The sequence below is a fragment of the Mobula hypostoma genome, chromosome 1, assembly GCF_963921235.1.
Source record: "Mobula hypostoma chromosome 1, sMobHyp1.1, whole genome shotgun sequence".
NCBI classification, from domain to species: domain Eukaryota; kingdom Metazoa; phylum Chordata; class Chondrichthyes; order Myliobatiformes; family Myliobatidae; genus Mobula; species Mobula hypostoma.
This window is the reverse complement of record NC_086097.1, coordinates 81,778,187-81,800,623: the sequence shown is the minus strand read 5'-3', so window position 1 is coordinate 81,800,623 and position 22,437 is coordinate 81,778,187. Positions and strand designations below refer to the sequence as shown.

General features: G+C 41.0%; 1 long non-coding RNA gene across 1 annotated transcript in view; it reads left to right on the top strand.

Annotated features, from left to right (window-relative positions):
• LOC134348408 (uncharacterized) overlaps positions 1-22,437 on the top strand; it is a 72,522-nt gene that overhangs the window by 35,900 nt on the left and 14,185 nt on the right. The window contains exons 2-3 of the long non-coding RNA XR_010018419.1: positions 10,016-10,096; positions 13,437-13,533. This is a non-coding gene — a long non-coding RNA (uncharacterized LOC134348408). The remainder of the gene's footprint in view (positions 1-10,015; positions 10,097-13,436; positions 13,534-22,437) is intronic.

Below are 22,437 nucleotides of genomic sequence, written 5' to 3'. Positions count from 1 at the left end.
TCTCCTCCCCACACAAAAATGAATAAAACAGAACAGGTACATTGACCCCAAACTTTCCCCCACCCAACATCACACACAAAAATGAGAAAGATCAGGCGAAAAATACAGAATATAAAAACTGAAAGACTGAAAAAAGTCAATCGTCCAAGTCCATAACCAAATCACAGAAAACCTAGGTAACATTTTCCAGGCACAGCGGCAAGCCTTTCCCCCGCAGCAATCAAAAAGCAGTGTCCCCTCTCTGTAACAGAGTGATCCCACCAGTGATCAAAAGGCAGACAGCCAGCATTCCACCTTTTGCATTCACCTCAATATTTCAATCTCCCTCGTTGCTTTAATCGGCGAAATGGAGTCAAACATCAGCTTGTGTCCTGCAGCCTTCTCACCAGCAGGTTTGCTCACACTGCTTCTGTCTCCCTGAATGCTCCTAGAGGCTGCAGAGTGCTGAAACACCCAAACGATCTCCAAACTGCAAATCACAGGCTCCAACAGTTCCAGAATTACATTCAAGATAAAAAAAAACTGTAAACCACATAAAAGAAGTGAACTATTTTTTTTCATGGTCTATCTGGGAGATGTCGACCGAAGGAGTGTTGTACACAGGCACCATTTTGATTGGAATATCCACTGACTGTTCTGGCACTCTGGTTCCCATCTCCCTGCAACTCTACTTTAGACCCCACCATGCGGCTCTGCAAAACCTTCCCACTAGGATAATAGTCCCCTTCCAATTCATTTCTTCTGTACAGGTCCTATCTTCCCTGGAAGAGAGCCCAATGATCCAAAAATCTTATGCCCTTCCTCCTGCACCTACCACTTAGACATTAAACCATATGTGATTTACAGAATACAATTTATAGATCTTACTGGAACTATATAATTAATAGAGATACAATATAAAAGGAAAGTAAAAGGCAAGTCTTCCTCTCTGTCCACTGCTTCCCCAGTCTTGGCGTCATCCACAAATTTGCAGATCCATTTTGCCACATTATCATAGATATAGATGACAAACAACAACAGAGATAGTACCAATCCTTGTGGCACGCCAGTGGTCACAAGCCTGCAGTTAGAGAAGCAACCAGCTTCTACCTTCGGACTTCTTCTTTGAAGCCAATATTTAATCCAATTTACTATCTCATCTTGAATGCCAAGCAACTTCAACTTCTTGATCAACCTTCCATGTGCGATCTTGTCAAAGGCCTTGCTGAAGCCCATGTAGACAACATCCACTGCCTTGCCTTCATCAACTTTCCTGGTAACTTTTTCAAACGCTCAACCTACCACATACAAAGCTGTGTTGACCATGCTTAATCAGTCCCTGTCTATCCAAATACTTATATAACCAGTCCTTCAGAATACTTTCCAATAACTTTCCCACTACTGATGTCAGGTTCACCATCCTATAATTTCCTGGTTTACTTTTAGAGCCTATCTTAAACAATGGAGCAAATTAGCTATCCTCCAATCCTCTAGCACCTGACCCATGCCTAAGGATGTTTTAGATTTCTCTGCTAGGGCCCCTGAAATTTCTGCACCAGCCTCCTACAGGATTCAAGGAAACTCATTGTTAGACCCTGGGGATTTATTCACTTTAATTTGACTTGAAAGAGCAAAGACCTCGTCCTCTGTAATCCACATAGGGTCCACGAGCTTTCTGCTGCAGTGCCTCACATGTATAGATCTGTGACTATCTCCTAAACAAATACAGATGCAAATAACACACATAAAAATTGCTGGTGAACGCAGCAGGCCAGGCAACATCTATAGGAAGAGGTACAGTCGACGTTTCGGGCCGAGACCCTTCGTCTGAAAGAAGAGAAAGTAAGAGATTTGAAAGTGGGAGGGGGAGAGGGAGATCCAAAATGATAGGAGAAGACAGGAGGGGAGGGATGGAGCCAAGAGCTGGACAGTTGATTGGCAAAAGGGATATGAGAGGATCATGGGACGGGAGGCCTTGGGAGAAAGAAAGGGGGAGGGGAGAAACCCAGAAGATGGGCAAGGGGTATAGTCAGAAGGATAGAGGCAGAAAAAGGAGAGAGAAAAAAATTAATAATACCGTAATAAAAAATAATAAATAAATAACAGATGGGGTACGAAGGGGAAGTGGGGCATTAACAGAAGTTAGAGAAGTCAATATTCATGCCATCAGGTTGGAGGCTACCCAGATGGAAGATAAGATGTTGTTCCTCCAACCTGAGTGTGGCTTCATCTTTACAGTGGAGGAGGCCATGGATAGACATATCAGAATGGGAATGGGATGTGAAATTAAAATGTGTGGCCACTGGAAGATCCTGTTTTCTCCGGCGGACAGAGCATAGGCGTTCAGTGAAACACCTGCGTCGGGTCGCGCCAATATATAAAAGACCACATCGGGAGCACTGGATACAGTGTATCGCCCCAGCTGACTCACAGGTGAAGTGTTGCCTCACCTGGAAGGACTGTCAGGAGCCCTGAATGGTGGTAAGGGAGGAAGTGTAAGGGCATGTGTAGCACTTGTTCCACTTTCAAGGATGAGTGCCGGGAGGGAGATCGGTGGGAAGGGATGGGGGGACGAATGGACAAGGGAGTCGTGTAGGGAGCGATCCCTGCGGAAAGCAGAGAGAGGGGAGAGGGAAAGATGTGCTTAGTGGTGGGATCCTGTTGGAGGTGGCAGAAGTTATGGAGAATAATATGTTGGACGAGGAGGCTGGTGGGGTGGTAGGTGAGGACCAGGGGAACCCTATTCCTAGTGGGGTGGCGGGAGGATGGGGTGGGAGCAGATGTGCGTGAAATGGGAGAGATGCGTTTGAGGGCAGAGTTGATGGTGAAGGAAAGGAAGCCCCTTTCTTTAAAAAAAAGAGGATATCTCCTTCATACTGGAACGAAAAGCCTCATCCTGAGAGCAGATGCGGCAGAGACGGAGGAATTGCGAGAAGGGGATGGCATTTTTGCAAGAGACAGGGTGGGAAGAGGAATAGTCCAGGTAGCTGTGAGAGTCTGTAGGCTTATAGTAGACATCAGTAGATAAGCTGTCTCCAGAGATGGAGACAGAAAGATCAAGAAAGGGGAGGGAGGTGTCAGAAATGGACCAGGTAAACTTGAGGGCAGGGTGAAAGTTGAAGACAAAGTTAATGAAGTCAACGAGCTCAGCATGCGTGCAGGAAGCCGCGCCAATGCAGTCGTCGATGTAGCAATGGAAAAGTTGGGGACAGATACCAGTAAAGGCTTGGAACATGGATTCTTCCACAAAGCCAACAAAAAGGCAGGCATAGCTGGGACCCATACGGGTGCCCATGGCTACACCTTTAGTTTGGAGGAAGTGGGAGGAGCCAAAGGAAGAATTATTAAGAGTAAGGACTAATTCTGCTAGATGGAGCAGAGTGGTGGTAAAGGGGAACTGGTTAGGTCTGGAATCCAAAAAGAAGTGGATAATCTATTTAATACTTCCCCATCTCTTTCAGCTCCATGCATAGATTACCACTCTGACCTTCCAGAGGACTCATTTTGTCCCTTGCTATTCTTTTGTTCCTAATGTATCTGTAGAAACCCCTGAGATTCTCTTTTGCTTTGTCTACTAGAGCAATCTCATGCCTTCTTTTAGCCCTCCTGATTTTCTTCTTAAGTGTTCTCTTGCATTTCTTATACTCAAGTACCTCACTGGTTCCCGCCTGCCTTTATCTGCTATGCCCCTCTTTCTATTTTTTTTAACCAGGGTCCTTTAATAGTTTAGGTGTGTCTGAATGTTAGCTACATAACAACCGAAGGTAAATTCAGTTGCCATTTTATTGGCTCTTTCTCAGTTTTCCGGGGTGGGAATTTTACATTCACTCTATGTCCTGTCCAGAAAGATACAGAGGTTCAGCCCTCTGCATCCATAGAAGGTGTTGGGTGGAGAGGGACTTCAGACAGGGGAACTGATCCAACAGGCTCTCTGTGACCACAGTAGGATAGGATATCACTTTTGCATTGGTGGAGTTGATTCTTGTTGTGCACTGTTGGAAAATGATCCCAAAAAAAACAACGCTCTTAACAGTGGCAGAGTATCTGGTAATATCACAACATTAATATTAAACGGGGATATTGATTTCTTCTAATTAGGATGTTATTTTTTTAGATAACATTATTTGCACGGGTCAAAAGATTTTCAGTGACAAACAATGCTATCTCTTTAAACTGCTGAGCTTATTGAACAGAAACCACTTGGAGCAATTTCAGCCCGTGCTAGTGCTGCCAAGAATTACCTTAGCATTGTGAAATATTGTCTCTGACAAAATCTCATATGAGCTGATAATCTTTCAATACAAGCGATCACAAAGAATTGCAGAACTGAAGAGCGAGCTAAATGTCTGATGCTCTGGCAGCAGCAGAAATACTTACTTAGGACTGAATCAACGCTTGATTTATGTGGCATAGAAATAAGAAGTGTACAACAAAGCTAGTGCGTTCATGAATGAAAAAATGCTGTCTGGAACAAAGGGAAGTCGGAATATTTTACATGCATTATATCGGGAGAAGCTTTGTGTTACATCACTTTATAGATTCCCTCAGCAGCCATCCTCTTCTACCCACTGATTAGTTCTGGGTGCCAGCATTTATCAGGTGTTTAGGCTTCATGCCTTTCTAATGCAATGTTTCCACATCAGCACAATCTCCTGAAAAGATAACATCATTTAAACCTGTAATGCTGTGATCTCCAAATAAATGAGTGTGTACTGTTTTACAGTGACTGGATATAAATACAGGGCAGTGTTCAATCTTTGTTCTGTCATAGAAGGCTCAAATGTCTCCAAATAATCTCATATCATACTAAATTTTCAGTGAATTTTAAAATAATTTTCCAGTGATTTTTTTATATGCTCTACAGCCTGACCTGAAACTATGTTTTTTTTTAAATTGTGAGAGAAATTTTGAAGCACATATCTGGCGGAACTAGACTCTGTGAGTCTGGTCTCACAGGATTCGGTTCCCAGGAGTGATCACGAGACTCTGATCAGAAATGGGACTCCAGACTTTGGAAGCCGCTTGTACCACCCCACCACAGCTTTGAGCAAGATCCTAGAACTGGGCCTCAGTCAGAAGCAAGCATAAGGACTTCATCATCCTGCACACTTTATATGTCATTCAGTATCACGGTCAACCACAATTATCCTTTCATCTTGACAGGAGAGGAGTATAGTTAGTCTTCTGACATACAACAACTTGCATTTGTAATGCCCTGGGAAAGGGTTAACTGCTAATGTAATGGTTTTTCTGTGGCTGCAGAGTTTAGGTTACGATTAGAGATAACGGGGGCTTCGGAATGTGCGGAATGTTTCTTATGTGCCCGAGAGAAGGGATTTCGCGGTCTTTTGTCAGTGAGAGATGAAGAGAGAGGACACGAGTGGTGAGAATTGGTAGACCGCAGGATGGAGTGGACTTGGACTGAGGGCCCAGGGGTTGACAATGCTCGGAGGAGTTCGATGGGAATGAATGGATGGAAAACCGTGAACTCCAACGTGCATATTGGACTGTTTTATTAAAATGGGCCCTTTTTCTTTTTGTTTTCTTTACTAACCCTATAGTCAAATTAAGAATTATAAAGCTCAATTGTTCAATTGCATATGGCGTACTGTCTGATCATTTGTGGTACTAATTTGCAACCGGGCAACACATCGTGCAGCATCCACACAAACAAGATTTCTCAAGTTTGGCTGGGCCGGAGGCTGTCTTCCCCTAGACACATGCATTCTGTCCGAACCTGAGGGTCACACATTTATAAAGTACTTCTAATGCAGTGAAATATGTGAAGGTTTTTCAAAGATAACTTAACAAATAATACATGAGGCATTATAGAATAATAGGTCAAATGGCCAAGACCCTAAAATAGTTTTCTGGAGCTAGTGTTTCAATGAACATATTTGGTTGAGTGCATTTATCTGAAGAGCAGTAAGTGCTCAGTTTTGTCTAGGCCACTGGTTACTGTGATTTATGCTACCCGTTTATTTATCATGCTTTTGTTTCTGGGCGTAACATTGCTAACAATAATTCAAAAGTTATTCATTGACCATGAAGCTCTCAAGTGTTAAGAGGGCAGAAATGACATTTTCTAGTTCATTTTTTCCCTTTTCCATTGACAGTGTAACAGCAGCAAATACAATTTTGAAAATACAACTATTTATATTAAAAGCATTACTACTTTTACAAGCAACACACATCAAAGTTGCTGGTGAACGCAGCAGGCCAGGCAGCATCTCTAGGAAGAGGTACAGTCGATGTTTCGGGCCGAGACCCTTCGTCAGGACTAACTGAAGGAAGAGCTAGTTTTTACGCTTGACTTTGCCATGTGCATTTTAAAAGCTCAAACAATTTGGTGGCATGTGCTCGACCATATTGTGCAGTATTTTTGTCAAATCAGAGTATGTACAATCTTACACATTAAAATACATAGATAATTTGCTGTGCTTTACGAATGAGTTCTCTGAAATGGCTCTGTGCTTTCTTTCTTTCCATCAAATATTTAATATTGCAATTTAAAAAGAAACATTATGAATCTGCTTTCATCTGGTATATTTGAATCGTCTGGATGAAAACAAATCTGTTCAGTTTGTTCTTTATGTCATAATCAAAACAACTCAGCATCTAGTAATTCATCCTCAGTCAATGCTAAAATGCATGATAACACTGGTTGTATCTTCTTTTTGATTCCACTGGGTTTAATTGACTTCAATTGAGCTGTATTTTCAAAGTTGGGTATAATCATATTGTTCATTTTAGCATAACTGGCAAAGATAAATTTCTAAATCAAACTCCCTAGTTACTGAATGATAAGCAAAAGCGGAGTAGTTCAATATTCATAATCAGAACCTCTTATTGTAATGAACACATCTTGCATGTCTCAACTCAAACTCTTCATTTTTATAATTGGAGAAACTCATTTCACATTCTTTTGTTTCTCTTGTTCTAATGTACCATTTTGTAAGATGTTCCTTTCCAGAAATTGTGTATCTCTTTAATGTTAGTGGAATTTCCGAAAACTGCAAGAGTAATTTATCAGTCTCACTCACGAGTGAGCTGAGAATAAATCTGGTCTTTGCAGACATTTGATAAAAATAAATCATTGGGAGCAAAATGGAAATGAAGATGCTACTTCGGTCATGCAGAGTTTTTGGTATCCAAGTTACTACACCAACAATAGCAAGAACATCTTTTTCAATGTAATCTGTGATGTCTTCATGACTTTATTATTGGCTTTTGTGTAGTTTTTCATTTATTCTGTTGTATTTCTTTGATCTACTGTGATGCCTGCAAGAAAATAAATCTCAGGATAGAATCTGGTGACATTCCGTATACATGCTTTGATAATAAATTTACTTTGAACTTTGAACTTTTAGCTTTGGCTTAATCTTTCATATTAGCATTTTTTTCAGATCTTACTATGCGGCATATTAATACGCCTACAGTGAAACAGTAAATTGATGCCAGACTTGACATATGCCATCACATAGTCAATCATTAGAAGAAGAATTAAACTACAGAGTATAATTCTCCCCGTCCTTCCCCTCCCTTTAGCTACCTCATTCCTATCAGTCTTCATCACAAAGAACAGGAACAGTGGTATATCACAGTAGCATTACAGTAATATAAAAATATACTGTTGTGGTTCTTAAAACATTCACTCTTGCTTAAAAAATTTGTAGTTCACTGAAAGCTGGTTGAATATGTGCTGTGCTTTCAGAGAGAAAGAAGATAGAGTTGGTATCACTTATTGAAATGTAAATTGCAATAATGATCTCACTTACCTAGGGTAGATAAATATGTGTAGTACCACAAACTTGATCAGTTTGATCATATCTGCAATGTGCAACTGAGCAAAATTTAAAAAGAACATTGAATACATCAGACACATCTTTTCAAGAGCCGCACATTTCCTGTGTTTTATTGTGCCCACTGTCCACTTGAAAATACTTAAAGAACATTGGTGATGAGGATGGAATGAAATTCAAGTCTGCAGTTCACACTTAAGGATAGAAGAAATAGATTAGTGCATGTTGATCATTGAATATAGGTATCAGTGCTGTTAAAAGAGCAACGCATTTCACCTCCATGTTTGGTGAGACAGGAGCCCTAGCATCTCTGATAAATCATGCAAGTCCTTCAGAACAGCATGATAGAGCTGCTCTTCACTTCAAAGCATTTTTGTTGAAACTGTTGAACAGAACAAAGACAGGCCTGTAAAGAAAGCTATTTAAGACGGTAAGAAAGCAATCTTGTCTGTAGAAATAAGCTTGAATGTTAATGCAACTTCACTGGACCTTCTGACATGGCAAGTTTACAGATGTTTCATTCTATGAAGCGATAGAAGGCTTACAAATGTCCATTAAGGATCATAGAGAGCTTCAAGGTGAGGGGCAAACAAGAGGGAGTTTTTGGATGTTGCTTGATATTCTGATTGTGTGGATTGATCTGTACTGATGCTGTGTTCAGTGCCTTTCTGAACTGAATAGTACAAGTCAAATTAGTGTGCAGTTCTACAGAGAAACAAATGAAATTTCACTCATCAACATGGAAGACAAATAACATTTGAACATTCGTGTAAAATCTTCATTTGATAGCAATGGCTTCCAAAACATCAGAATCAAAATCAGGTTTAATATCGCTGGCATAGGTTGTGAAATTTATTGACTTTGTGGCAGCAGTACAATGCAATACATGTTAATATAATATATATTTTTAAATTATAAGCTACAGTAAGCATACATACATTAAATCGTTAAATTAAATAAGTAGTGCAAAAACAGAGATAAAAAATAGTGAAGTAGTGTTTATGGGTTCAGTGTCCATTTGGAAATCATATGGCAGAGGGGAAAGAAGCTGTCCCTGAATCAGTGAGTGGGTGTTTTCAAGTTTTTGTATCTCCTCTCTGACAGTAGGAATGAGAAGAAGGCATGTCCTGAGCGGTGGGCTTCCTTATTGATGGACGCTGCCTTTTTGAGATATCACTCCTTGAAGATGTCTTGGATGCTATGGAGACTGGTAGCCATGATGGAGCTGACTAATTTAACAACTCTCTGCAGCTTACTTCAATCCTGTGCAATAGTCCCCCTCCCCCCATACCAAACAGTGATGCAACCAGTCAGAATGCTCTCCACAGTACATCTGTAGAATTTTTCCAGTGTTTTAGATGACATACCAAATCTCCTCAAACTCCGAATGAAATATAGCCGCTATCTTGTCTTCTTTGTAGTTGCATGAATATGTTGGGACCAGGTTAGATCCTCAGAGATCTTGACACCCAGGAACTTGAAACTGCTCTCTCTCTCCCCTTCTGATCTCTCTGTGAGGATTGGTATGTGTTCCCTTAACTTATCCTTTCTGATTTCCACAATCAGCTCTTTGGTTGCACTGATGGCGAGTACAAGCTTTTTGCTGTGACACCACCTCCTGCGCACATTGTCATCACCATCTGAGATTCTGCAAACAGTGGTTGTATTGTCTGCAAATTTAGAGATGGCACTTGAGCTGTGCCTAGCCACACAGTCATGGATGTAGAGAGAGTAGAGCAGTGGGCTAAGCACACATCCCTGAGGTGCACCAGTATTAATTGTCAGTGAGGTGGAGATGTTATTTCCAATCAACACAGACTTTGATCTTCTGGTTAGGAAGTTGAGGATCCAGTTGGAGAGGAAGGTACAGAGGCCCAGGTTATGTAGCCTTTTGATTAGGACTGTAGGAATGATGGTGTGAAATGCAGAGCTATAGTCAATAAGCAGCATCCTGACATAGGTATTGCCCAGGTGATCTAAGGCCGCATGGAGAGGCAATGAGATAGCATCCACTGTAGACTCTCTTCTTGAAAGAAGCTTTTCTCATGCCATAAGTCAATGCTAATGCTATGCCTAGACAATTGGTAGAAAGTATGTATAAAATAATAAATTAAATAAGTAGTGCAGAAAGAGAGACAATGAAAATACTATCTTCATTACTTAGGTCAGCCTATGAAAACAAAGTCATTTTTGAATGTTGTTTTTACTTCTTGTTCTCTTTATTTCTTTGACAGTGGGCCAGTGCTAAAGTGAAAGACTTGAGGCTTTGGCTCAAGAGGTTTCAGTGAGAAGAGGCAGAGACTAGTAAGGTTCTGGTAAGTTTCTATCTTTCTTTTTTATTGGGCAGTTAGATTAGTGGGAATGCCAGGCAAGATAGTGGAATCTCCTCTTGAGGAATGTGGGACGGCAGGCAGGCCCCCAGTGTCCCTGGCGATGACATCTGCAAGAAGGGCACCCAGCTGCAGCCTCTTAGAGACCGCATTAGGGAACTGGAGTTGGAGCTGGTTAACTCTGGATCATTTGTTCCACGATTCAAGCTTCTCAAATGGTAAGTTGCCTCCCAGGGGTACCAGTGTCAGGAACATCTCAGAGAGAGCCCACAGCATTCTTAAGGGGGAGAGGGAGGTGATGGTACCAAGGACATAGACAGGAAGGGTGACACTAATGTCAGGGAGTTAGGAACGAAGTTAAAGGACAGGAGTTCCAGTGTTGCGATCTCAGGATTGCTACCCTGAGGGGAACTAATACCTTTGCAAGAAGGTTGGCTACTGTTGGTCGGGGGTGGGGGGGATGGGTTGGTGTTAAACTAAAGTTGCAGGGGAAGGGAACCAAAGTGCCATGGCAGGTTGTAGAGTGGTTGTGGGGAAAGATGATGTTTAGCTCTCACAGAAAGACAGGAATCAAAAAGATGAGCATGCTGGGAATAATGTTCTGAATTGCATCTATTTCGATGTAAAAGAGGTAGTGTAGGAAAGGCTGAGTTTAGAGCATGGATCAGCATGTGGAATTATGACATTGTAGCCATTAGTGAGACTTGGTTGTAGGAGGCGGCAGCAGGACCAGCAGATTAATCTTCAGGGATTCCATTGTTTTAGACATGATAGAGAAAATGTATTAATGTGGTAGGGAGGCATTACTAATTGGGGAAAATGTCATGGCATGTTCAGACGGGACAAACTTGAGGGCTTGTGTACTGAGGCTGTATGGTGGAACTGAGGAATAAGAAAGGGATGACCATGTTAATAGGATTATATTAAAGACTACCCAATAATCAGTGGGATTTATAGGTGCAGATTTGTAGAGAGATGGCAGATAGTTGCAAGAGAAATATGGTTGTGATGGTAGCTGAATTTAATTTCTGACATATTGGCAGGGACTCCCATGCTGTAAAAGTTCCAGATAGGATAGATCTTGTCAAATGATTTCAGGGAAGTTTTCTTCATCAATAAATAAAGATCTCAACTAGAGAGAGTGTGGTACAAAATCTCCTGCTAAAGAACGAGAAAGAGCAAGTGACTTCCTGTTATGTGACTATGGGAAACATACAGATCCAATGTGACCATATATTTCTGGGTATAAACCTCCCTAGCATCTTTCAAGTTGCATTTTGACTTAGTTTTTCTGTTTGTTAAACATGATATGTTATAGCACTAAAAGCACTAAAAATAGATCCAATCTAATTTCTCAATTTCCCTTTTTTCTTTTCGGGCCAAAACCCTTTGGCAGAACTGGAGAAAGAAGGCTGAGGAGTAGATTTAAAAGGTGGGGAAAGGGTGATGGATGAAACTTGGAGGGCGAGGGATGAAGTAAAGAGCTAGGAAGTTGATTAGTGAAAGAGACAGAAGGCCATGGAAGAAAGAAAAAGGGGAGGGTGGAGAAGCACCAGAGGGAGGCGATGGGTGGGCAAGGAGATCAGGTGTGGAGGGACAAGGGGATGGAAAATGGTGAAGGGGAGGTCTCTTCTGTCTCCTTCACCAATCAACTTCTCAACTCTTTACTTTATCCCTTCCCCTTCAAATTTCACCTATCAGCTGTTTTTTTCTCTCACCACCCCACCCCCCCACCTTTTAAATCTACTCTTTAGCTTTTTTTCCCTCCAGTCCTGCTGAAGGGTTTCGACCTGAAACGTCGACTGTACTTTTTTCCATAGATACTGCCTGGCCTGCTGAGTTTCTCCAGCATTTTGTGTGTGTTGCTCAGATTTTAAGCATCTTCAGATTTTCTTTTGTTTGTTACCTGCATTAAAATACTTTGTAAGTTCTTCATACACAAAATACCAGAGGAACTCATCAGGCAAGGCAGAATCTATGGAAAAGAATAAACAGTCGAAGTTTTGGGCTGAGGCCCTTCATTAGGACAAGAAAAGGAGGGGTAAGATGTCTGAATAAGAAGGTGAGGGGAGGGGGGAGGGGAAGGAAGACAAGCTAGAAGATGATAGGTGAAGCCAGGTGGGTGGGGGGGGGAGAGGGGAAAATGAAGTAAGAAGCACTGAGGTGATAGGTGGAAAAGATAAAGGGTTGGAGAAAAAGGGATCTGTTTGGAGGGGAGAATGCATTATGGGAAAAAGAGAATGATAAGTGGCACGAGGGGAAGATGATAAGCAGGAGAAGAGAAGAGGTAAGTGTCCTGTGATTATGTTAGGGTTAATTGTGTTTGTTGGGGTTGCTGGGACTGCATGACTTGAAGGACTGGAGGGGTCTACTCCTCACTGAGTTGCTAAATAAATAAATAAACACCTCATATTCCATGTAGGTAGCCTCTAACATGATGGCATGACCATCGATTTCTCTAACTTCCAGTAAATTCCCCTCTTCCCCTTCCCTTTTTTTCTGGCCTCTTAACTCTTTTCCTCATCTGCCTGTCACCTCCTCCTGGTGCCCCTCCTCCTTCCCTTTCTCCCATGGTCCACTCTCCTCTCCAAACAGATTCTTTCTCCTTCAGCCTTTTACTTTTTCCACCTATCGCCAGATGGCTTCTTACTTCATTCCCCCTTCCCCACCCACCTGGCCTCACCTATCACCTTTTAATTTGTCTTCCTTCCCCCACATTCTTATTCTGGCATCTTTTCCCTTCCTTTCCAGTGCCGATGAAGTGTCTCAGCCTTAAGTGTTCACTTTATATTCATTTCCATAGATTCTGCCAGACCTGCTGAGTTCCTCCAGCATTTTGTGTCTGTTGCTCTGGACTTCCAGCATTTGCAGAATCTCTTGTGTTGATAATGTCTCTTCTGATTTTAACCAGCAATGCTACCTCTTCACTAGTGTATTCAAAGCCACATTAACAGGCAAATAAACTAATTGCTGCTTTTGGTTGTTAGCATGTGTAAAATGGGTACTATGTTTGTTAATGACAGTATCCCTCGTTCAGATACTTGGTGATATTCTGAAAGTTGACACCAGCCTCAAAGATATAGTCTTGTTATTCAGAGGTATCATAGACATCTTCACTTGTGGCATTTAGGAGTGCTTTTATTCTGGATGTAGACAGATTAATGCAAAATTGTGTACAGTTTACTGGGGGGCTTATTTTATTTATTTTTAAAGGGTTAGCATTTAAGGAATTTTAAGAAAATGCATTTACCTCTGTCCTATCAAAGGAAATAAACCTCGAAAAGTCATATTTTTCCTGAACCTATCTCTGATTTCTTTTGACTAGATGAACACACAGTATACACAGGACTTTGATAATAAGCCTGATTCGAATTCTGATTCAGAGTCACACTACAGTCTTCTACCATTGATATCTTATGCAGGTAAATTAATCAGATGCTATCTGCATCAAATTAAGGTTGATTCTCTTCAAGTTTCTAAAGCTGCAGATCAGGACTGGATTACAGCAAGCTCAATGCACTTAAAGAAACACATGGTTTGTAAAAGCTTTCAGTGTTGTTTGCTCATTATTAAACCACCTATCAGTAAAAAAAAACACAATTCTGGATTCATTCTGTGGAAAGAAAGTCTTCTTTTATGAGAAAATTATTCCTTCCCTTTGAAAAATTTATGAATAGAAACCATCTGTTTAATATATTTGCTCCGCTACTACTATGTGGTTAACCAGCTGACAATAAGAATTATCTTCTTGAATTTTATCATCTACAAACTGGAGTAAACAAGTCATAGTCCAACTGCGCTTAAAATTGTATGTAGATAACTGTTTATGACTAAAATTCAGACTTGGCATTGAGCTAGTAAGGCATTCAGTTCCCTGGGCTGAAACATTATTGTAAGAAAACAAATCTTCCTAGTCCCTATATTTTTATCTTAATCTAATTTATGTTTTCTTCAGAAAATATGAAACACATTCATTACAGATAAGGTGAAGCCTTTTATTCCTCCTATCTTTTGCAGTTTATTTGGCTCACTGATGTCCTGGTAATGGTTGCCATGATGATTAAAACAAACACAATAATTTTTCATGAAGCTTCAGAAAAAAGTAAGGACATTTTAGGTCTAGGACATCTGATAGAGAGTTTTACACCAACTATTCTTTTACAGGATCAGATCAATGTCTTCCAATGACACAACACATAGAACATAGAAGCGGGTTGCAAAATATAATGAATTACATTTTCCCATTGTTAACAAAAGGAATTCTGCAGATGCTGGAAATTCAAGCAACACACATCAAAGTTGCTGGTGAACGCAGCAGGCCAGGCAGCATCTGTAGGAAGAGGTGCAGTCGACATTTCAGGCCGAGACCCTTCGTCAGGACATCTTCGTTCATAGAGAAGGGGTGGCGGTTGTCTTCTCTTCCCTGTCAACATTTATCCTTCCATCTACACTACTAGATTAAATTATTATTATTGTAACTGTGTAAAACTAGGTATGTACTCCCCAAATTCCAATGTTGATTGCTTCTGCATGAGGTACCTTGAGATGTCTTGAGGTAATATCGTTGAACTACAAGTCTTTCTTTTTGCAGCCAGCTATACCCCTGACTCAGAGAGATCAATACTAACTAATGCTTCCCAATTCAAATCACAATTCAGCAACTTCCAATGGGATGTTTGGGTGCATGAAATGATGGGTGATGGAAGAGTGGAGAATGACTTCAATCCCAAAGCAATTAAAATAATCTACAAATACTGGCGAAAGAAATAACTTAAGTGACTTACTGATCATTGCCAGATGTAATAGATTGATACTTTGTTACAAATCAGATCTTTTCTTACAAGAATGGGAGGTAAAGAGTTCAGTAGAAATAAACTAAAATACCAGTTTGACTAAGGTACTGCTGGACTGCTGCATCCAGTTCTGGGAATTGGGCATTAGGAAGGAGTAAAGAGCTTAGACAACTGGGATAGTATTAGGGCCAAGATCTTTAGTTCTTCAGAAATGCAAGAACTCTATCATCAGAGACCACGCCCCCCCCCGCCCCCCCCCCCCACCACCATCTCTTCTCACTGCTGAAGATACAGGAGCCTCAGAACTCACCACCATGTTCAGGAACAGTTATTACCCCTCAACCATCAGGCTCTTGAACCAAAGGGGCTAATTTCACTGAACTTCACTTGCCCCGTCATTGAAATGTTCCCTCAACCTGTGGACTCACTTTCAAGTATGCTTCATCGCGTATTTTCGATATTAATTGAAACCTGATCTTGAACCTCCGCTGCCTTGCTGCTATACCCACTCATGGGGAAGGCTTCGGGAGTAAAGGCTGAGGGAAAAAATCCAGAGATGGAGCCCCTTAGGTAGTCCTATATTGAGTTCAATGCTGACTGGCAATCCCTACAATGTTGCTGGTGCCAAGCTGTATCAGTCCCTGCTGTTTGATGGGTTCCTCTGATGCACGGAGAGGGGGAGCTTGCTAACTGGGCAACAGTTTACTTTCCATATTGTACTGTCCTAGCCTACATACCTAGGCACCTTGGATGCAACATCCATGGTCGGCCCTGACCAACGGAGGCCTCAGTTATTTATTATTATTATTTCTTTCCTTTTGTCTTCTTCCCCTTTGCCATCAGATTTTTGAATGGACGTGGAAGCCAGGAACATTACTTCATTTTATCTTTTTTGCACTAATTGTTTTAACTTAACTTTTAAAATATTATATATATACTTACCGTGATTTACAATAATAGTTTTTTTATTATGTACTGCTGCTGCATAACAACAAATTTCACGACATATGTCAGTGATATTAAACTTGATTCTGATTTCAATTTGCACAGTTTGTTACTTTTGCACACTGGTTGAACACCCAAGTTGATGCAGTCTTTCATTGATTCTAATATGGTTATTTTCGGTTATGGATTTATTGGGGTTGCCTGTAAGAAAATGAATCTCAGCATTTTATATGGTAACATATAAGTACTTTAATAATACATTTACTTCTTGAATATTGAAGAGAAACTGAAGTTGCCTTCCTCAGGGCAACTAAAGTTAAGGGTTAATTTCTTGAGATAGTAAAAATCATGGAGGGAATTGATAATTTAAGTTGGAAGGAAAGCGGATTTACTTCCTGAGTGAATAGTAAGCAGAGGAACAAGCTGAAGGTAATTGTCAGAAGAAACAAAGGGAATAAAAGGAGAAGAAAACAGAATCATACATTCTAATCTGGCATGTATTGCTTAAGGCTGGGTCAATCATAGGTCTCAGAAGAGAATTGGATAATTAAGAGTCAGAGAGTCATACAGTATGGGAATAGGATGGCCATCCAAACAAGTCCAAACCAACCAGTAAAGATCCATCTACAATAATGCTGTTTTACGCCGCCCCCCCCAGATTCTGCACTCACCTGCACCAGGGGGAATTTGCACTGACTAATTAACCTTCTAACCTGCTGCCTTTGGCATGTGGGAGGAAAATGGAGCACCCAGAAGAAACACACTAGTCAGTAGTCAGTGCTTCATATTGGGAACAAGTACAGGTAGTCAAAAAACATCATTGCAATCAGTGTTTGGTTCTTATGCTTTTCTCCAGCAAATATTTGATGAAGCCAAAATAGTTTCATTTAGTTTTGTAAGCATGCAAATGATATAACTAATATTATAATATCTAGAAAGAGTAACAATAAAAATTAACTACAGGCCAGGAAGCCTGACATCAGTAGTGGGAAAGTTATTGGAATGTATTCCGAGGGACTGGATATATGCAAATTTGGATAGACATGGACTGATTAAGGATAGTCAGCATGGCTTTGTGCATGTTAGGTCATGTCTAGCCAGTCTTATAGAGTTTTTCAAGGAAGCTGCCAGGAAAGCTGATAAAGCAGATGTTGTCTGTACAGACGTTAGTAAGGCATTTGACAAGGTCCCGCATGGTCAAAATGGTTCAATCGCTTGGTATTCAAGATGAGTGGGTGAATTGGATTAGGCATTGGCTTTGTGAGAAATGCCAGAGAGTGATTGTAGATGGTTTTCTCTCTGACTGGAAGCCTGTGACTAGTGGAGTGCCACAGGGATTGGTGCTGACTCCGTTGTTGTTTGTCATCTAAATCAACTATCTTGGTGATAATGTAGTTAACTGGATCTGCAGATTTGCAGATGACACCAAGATTGGGGGTGTAGTGGACAGTGAGGCTTGCAGCGGGATCTGGATCAGTTGGGAAAATGGGCTGAAAAATGGCAGATGGAGTTTAATGCAAATAAGTGTGAGGTGTTGCACTTTGGTGGGACCAACCAGAGTAGGTCTTACATAGTGAACGATAGGGCACTGAGGAGTGTGGTAGAATAAAGGATTCTGAGAATACCGGTCTATAATATTTTGGAAGTGGCATCACAGGTAGACAGGGTCATTAAGAAAGCTTTTGGCACATTGGAATCCATAAATCAAAGTATTGAGTACAGGGGATCGGATGTTATGTTGAAGTTGTATAAGACATTGATGAGTCCTAATTTTGAGAATTATTGGAAGTAGCCTCGCCCAGTCTCGCAGCCTCATCCAGTCCCATACCCACGTCCAGTCCTGTAGCCACGTCTTGTCCTCACCTAGATCCGAGGTCCGAGCCCAAGTCAAGACCCAGGTTCCGGGTCCCTGTCCAGACTCTGGCTCAGAGTCCTAGCCTAGGCTCCTAGTTCCAAGTTCCTTATCCTGGTCCCGCTTTCCTAGTCTTGGTCCTAGCCCAGGCCCGGTGTCCTTGTCTCGTCCAGGACCTGTGTCCATGTCCTGTGTCGTTTCTTCCTGACTCCCCTTGCTTTCTTGATAAACCTTGTCCTGTTCCTAGTACATCAGTGTCTGTGTCTTGCATTTGGATCTGCCATCAACGCCACCCCCCATATAACATCTTGCTATAAATAAGACAGTCTTTAGTTCTTAGCGTAAATTGTAAGCAATAATCAGACTGAGGTTAAAATGACTGCTTTGCAAACAAACAGCACTGTCTATAGAGGACAGACTGCTGGCCCATAGCACAAGGCTGATGAGAGATGCAGTGTAAACAATTGGGTTATGTTAATTGGCCTGTGTGAATCAGACAACATTGGCTAAGTTATTTAGTCCATGGAAGCCTGCAGACCAGACTGATACTATCACTTAGCACATCAAATAGCTTATCTATTAATAGTTGGGAGATTTATGTGCTCAAAGAGTTGCTGTACTACTCCCAGGGATTTCTGTGTTGTACATTTTGAAGGGAAAATTAAAGAAGCCTTTCTAAAGCAGTGGTAACTCAGTGGTTGTGTTCATAAGATGTCACACAATACACGGGGGAGTTCAATAGACAAGAAGAAAGTATTGGACAAAGTGACATGCTCCAAAATCAGCCACAGCAAAAGGAGAACCCCAAAATAAGGATACAGATTATTTTTCAAGTTAATTCTAACTGCTATTTCAGATGGATGGGGGTCAGAGGCATGGTTTGCTGGAATTTTGGTTTCACCCTGAAGATTATCTTCTTATCTCAATTTTACAACATTTTTGAAACCAGATATTTAAATGCATTTTAATTTTGCATCACATCACTGAAATAATGTGAGGGCCACCGGCAGTCAGAGTCGACCATGGATATTGCATCCTAGCTGTCTGGGTATGCAAGCCTGGGTAGTACGAAATGGAGAGCAAGCTGTTGCCCATGTACCAAGCTCCTCCTCTCTACGTATCTGATGAGAACCCTAAAGAGTGGCAGAGACCGATACAGTTTGGTACCATCAGCATCACAGGAGTTGCCAGTCAACATTGAACTCAATGTAGGACTGTCTTAAGGACTCCAGATCTGGATTTTTCCCTCAGGGTTTACTCCCGAAGCCTTCCGCATGAGTGGGTATAGCCGCAAGGCAGCGGGGGTTTGAGATCAGAGTTTTCCTTCTCCTAGATGAGATGCCAACCACGGCTGACAAGCCCCACCTACCTGAAGCAATTGGTCTTAAGGCACCATTAGCCCACTTTTGCCCCTTCTCCTGTCAGTAGAAATGGTTCCGCCGGGCTTAGTAACTGAACCACACATGAAAACCAGGGTCTCGGCCCGAAATGTCAACTGTACCTCTTCCTATTGATGCTGCCTGGCCTGCTGCGTTCACCAGCAACTTTTAAGTGTGTTGCTTGAAATTCCAGCATCTGCAGATTTCCTCGTGTTTGCATGAAAACCAGGAGCTGGATTTGGTTGTCAGAGGCTATTTGAGGTGCACACCATTGGGATCATTTAATATGCAGTGGGAGCTTGTCCCCATTACCTCGCCTGACTATAACAATTTAAGGAACCACCGAGTACTAGCTCTGCTAATATACCATATTTTGTCACCAGGTTACTTTCTCTTCAGATTAACTGCAGGTATTTTGATTCTCTGTTAATTTCAGTGAAATACTCTTTCCTACACCTCCACAATGTTTTATTTATGATAGATCAAAATGGAATTATTTATGTTTCCATCATGCTGTTAAACTGCAGTGTCCAATAAGAACAGTACAACTGACAAATAACCTCATCACTCTCTGCAAAGTTGTTAGCTTATTTGTTTATGTGGAATTGTGTCAGAGCTGTCCTGAGAGTTACTATCAATACTCAGCCATTGACCTTGGAAGACCTCTCCGTGGCTCACGTATTTCCCACTGCTTCACAATTTCTTTCAGAATTCAGATTGGTTATTGGCATGGTGATTGTCTTTTACTGTGTGCATGTTAAACTTGAACTTCTTTCAATAATTTATCACCAGTTAGCTAACAAATCATTTCTTCCCACATTACTTGAACTGTTCTGTTTCTTTCCTCCAGTTATTCCAACTGCAGCAATTGGCAGATTGCTCAGGAATGGGACTAGCCAATGAATTAATTGCTGCAAATGACTTGAGTTTTTCTTATTCAGACAGATCTTGTCTGCATTTTGCTTTCAATATTCTAGAAGGACAGAAGTGAAAATTAATTAAAATATATTTTTTCTTTTTTTAATTGAATTTTGTTTTGAAAACACATCTTCTGGATTAATATCAAGAATCCATACAGTAAAAGAAATAAGAAATTTCGGTTAGGAATTATTTATCAGCCATACCCTGTGAAATCAGAAATAAGATCATTGCGATACATATTCCAAAAACACGTCAGCCACTATAGTCTACCCTCTAGCCAAATCCATTAGAAGTCTTCTTCTATTTTTCATTTATACTATTATTATTGAACTAAACCTCCTTTGAATTGTTAGCTTAGAGACTATATTGCAGTTGGTAAACTGAGCAGAAGAGCCCACCTTAGTCTGCGAAGACAATAATGTAACAAAGACTACTTTTCTAAGATCCATACAAGTGGGATCCAGCTCTCAATACTGGCAGCCAGCTGGCCAACCAGCTCCTAATCCACCAAGGCCAGCGGTCAGATATTCTCATTAACTACAAGTCGTCCTGGCCACCAACCACTGGCAATCATAACAAGTTTAATTTGGCTTGAACTCCTTGTATAGAATGCCTGAAAAAGGCCCCTTAAAATGTAAAAGGATGATTGTTGGAATCAATTACTCTTATCATTATTTTCCAAGGAATCTATTTTTCTAATCAAAGTAAAGTCAGTCTTGTGAAATAGAATAACTATTACACTCTGCACCATTAGTAATCTCCAGGAACAACTCTAGCTGCAACTAAAAACAATCTGATGCATTTTCTTCCCGAGCCTCAATTTCAGAAATGATTGATGATGACTTTTTATCTACTTCCAACACCATTCCTGTAACGATCCTTTAAAATCCGACTATCAATTTCTGCAAATTTTAGATGGTTTTTCACTTTAAGTTTTGCCCACAAGAAATTAGATTCAGACCTCCCAAATTTTTGGGTATTTAAATGTTCCAATCAGAGATTGGCAACTTCAATCTTCATTGGCTCATGTAATGGATCTCATACAAAAGACCTTCTAATTATTCTTGCACCCTTCAGTCTCATAGATGGAGTTTCCATTAGGATCTGTTCTTTGCAACTATGTTTTCTCACCGAGATTGATTCTGCATCATTGGGTTCTGTCGTCAAATAATGACATCTTCTTAAGCTGCAGTTACGTATCTGAAGTAAACAAATATTAGCTTTCCACGGTGGTCCTGTCTTCAAATGCCATCTCATATCTCTAAAAGGATTCAACCTACCCCACTGAAGTAATTCTGCACTCAACTCAATGCAGAAATCTCAATCAGAATAAGCTTCTTCTTTGATCATGGGTATCATCAGTGTGGCAGCATTTATTGGCCATCTCCAGTTGCCTTGAGAAGTGACGGTGCATTTTCTGCCTTACATTCTGCAAAGCTGTGCACAGAAACAGGATGGGTTTCCATGCTGTATATCTCTATGGCTCGGTATGGGGTAATGTGCCAACACTCTACAATTGTCAGTTTGGATTTATGCACCTGGTCTCTTCTCTCTCCGGATCATAAGACCATAAGACATAGGAGCAGAATTAGGCCATTCTGCCCATCAAATCTGCTCCACCATTCCATCGTGGCTGATCCCAGGTACCACTCAACTCCATACACTACCTTTTCGCCATATCCTTTGATGCCCTGACCAATCCGGGAACTATCAACTTTCACTTTAAATATACCCACGGTCTTGGGCTTCACAGCTGTCTGTGGCAGAACATTCCACAGATTCACTGCTCTGGCTAAAAAAAATTCTTCCTTATCTCTATTGTAAAAGGTCACCCCTCAATTTTGAGGCTGTGACCTCTAGTTACGGATATCTCCACCAAAGGAAGTATCCCCTCCACATCCAGCCTATCTAGTCCTTTCGGTAGGTTTCGAAGAGATCCCCATGCATTCTTCTAAATATCCAGAGAGTACAGGCCCAAAGCTGCCAAATGCTCCTCATATGTTAACCCTTTCATTCCTGGAATATCCTTGTAAACCTCCTCAGGCCTCTCACCAATGACAATACATCCTTTCTGAGATGTAGGGCTGAAAACTGTTGACAATACTCCAAGTGCGGCCTGATTTGTGTCTTATAAAGCCTCAGCATTATCTCCTTGCTTTTATATTTTATGTAACGCTCAGCTATATTGGCTCGTATTTATCTAGGGGAAACCCCGTCCGCCACCCAACCGTGTCTCCTGGTTATGTCGGTTGCTGTGGATTGCCACCTGCTTCGACCTCAAACATCAATCATCAGCCAGCACACAATGTACATTTTACAGATTACACTTTATAAATCTTACTAGGACTGTGAGATTAATAGAGATATAGTATAAAAGGAAAAGAAAAAGGCACCAGACTTATCAAAGTTCAATTACTTCGTGCACACAGTTGGAGC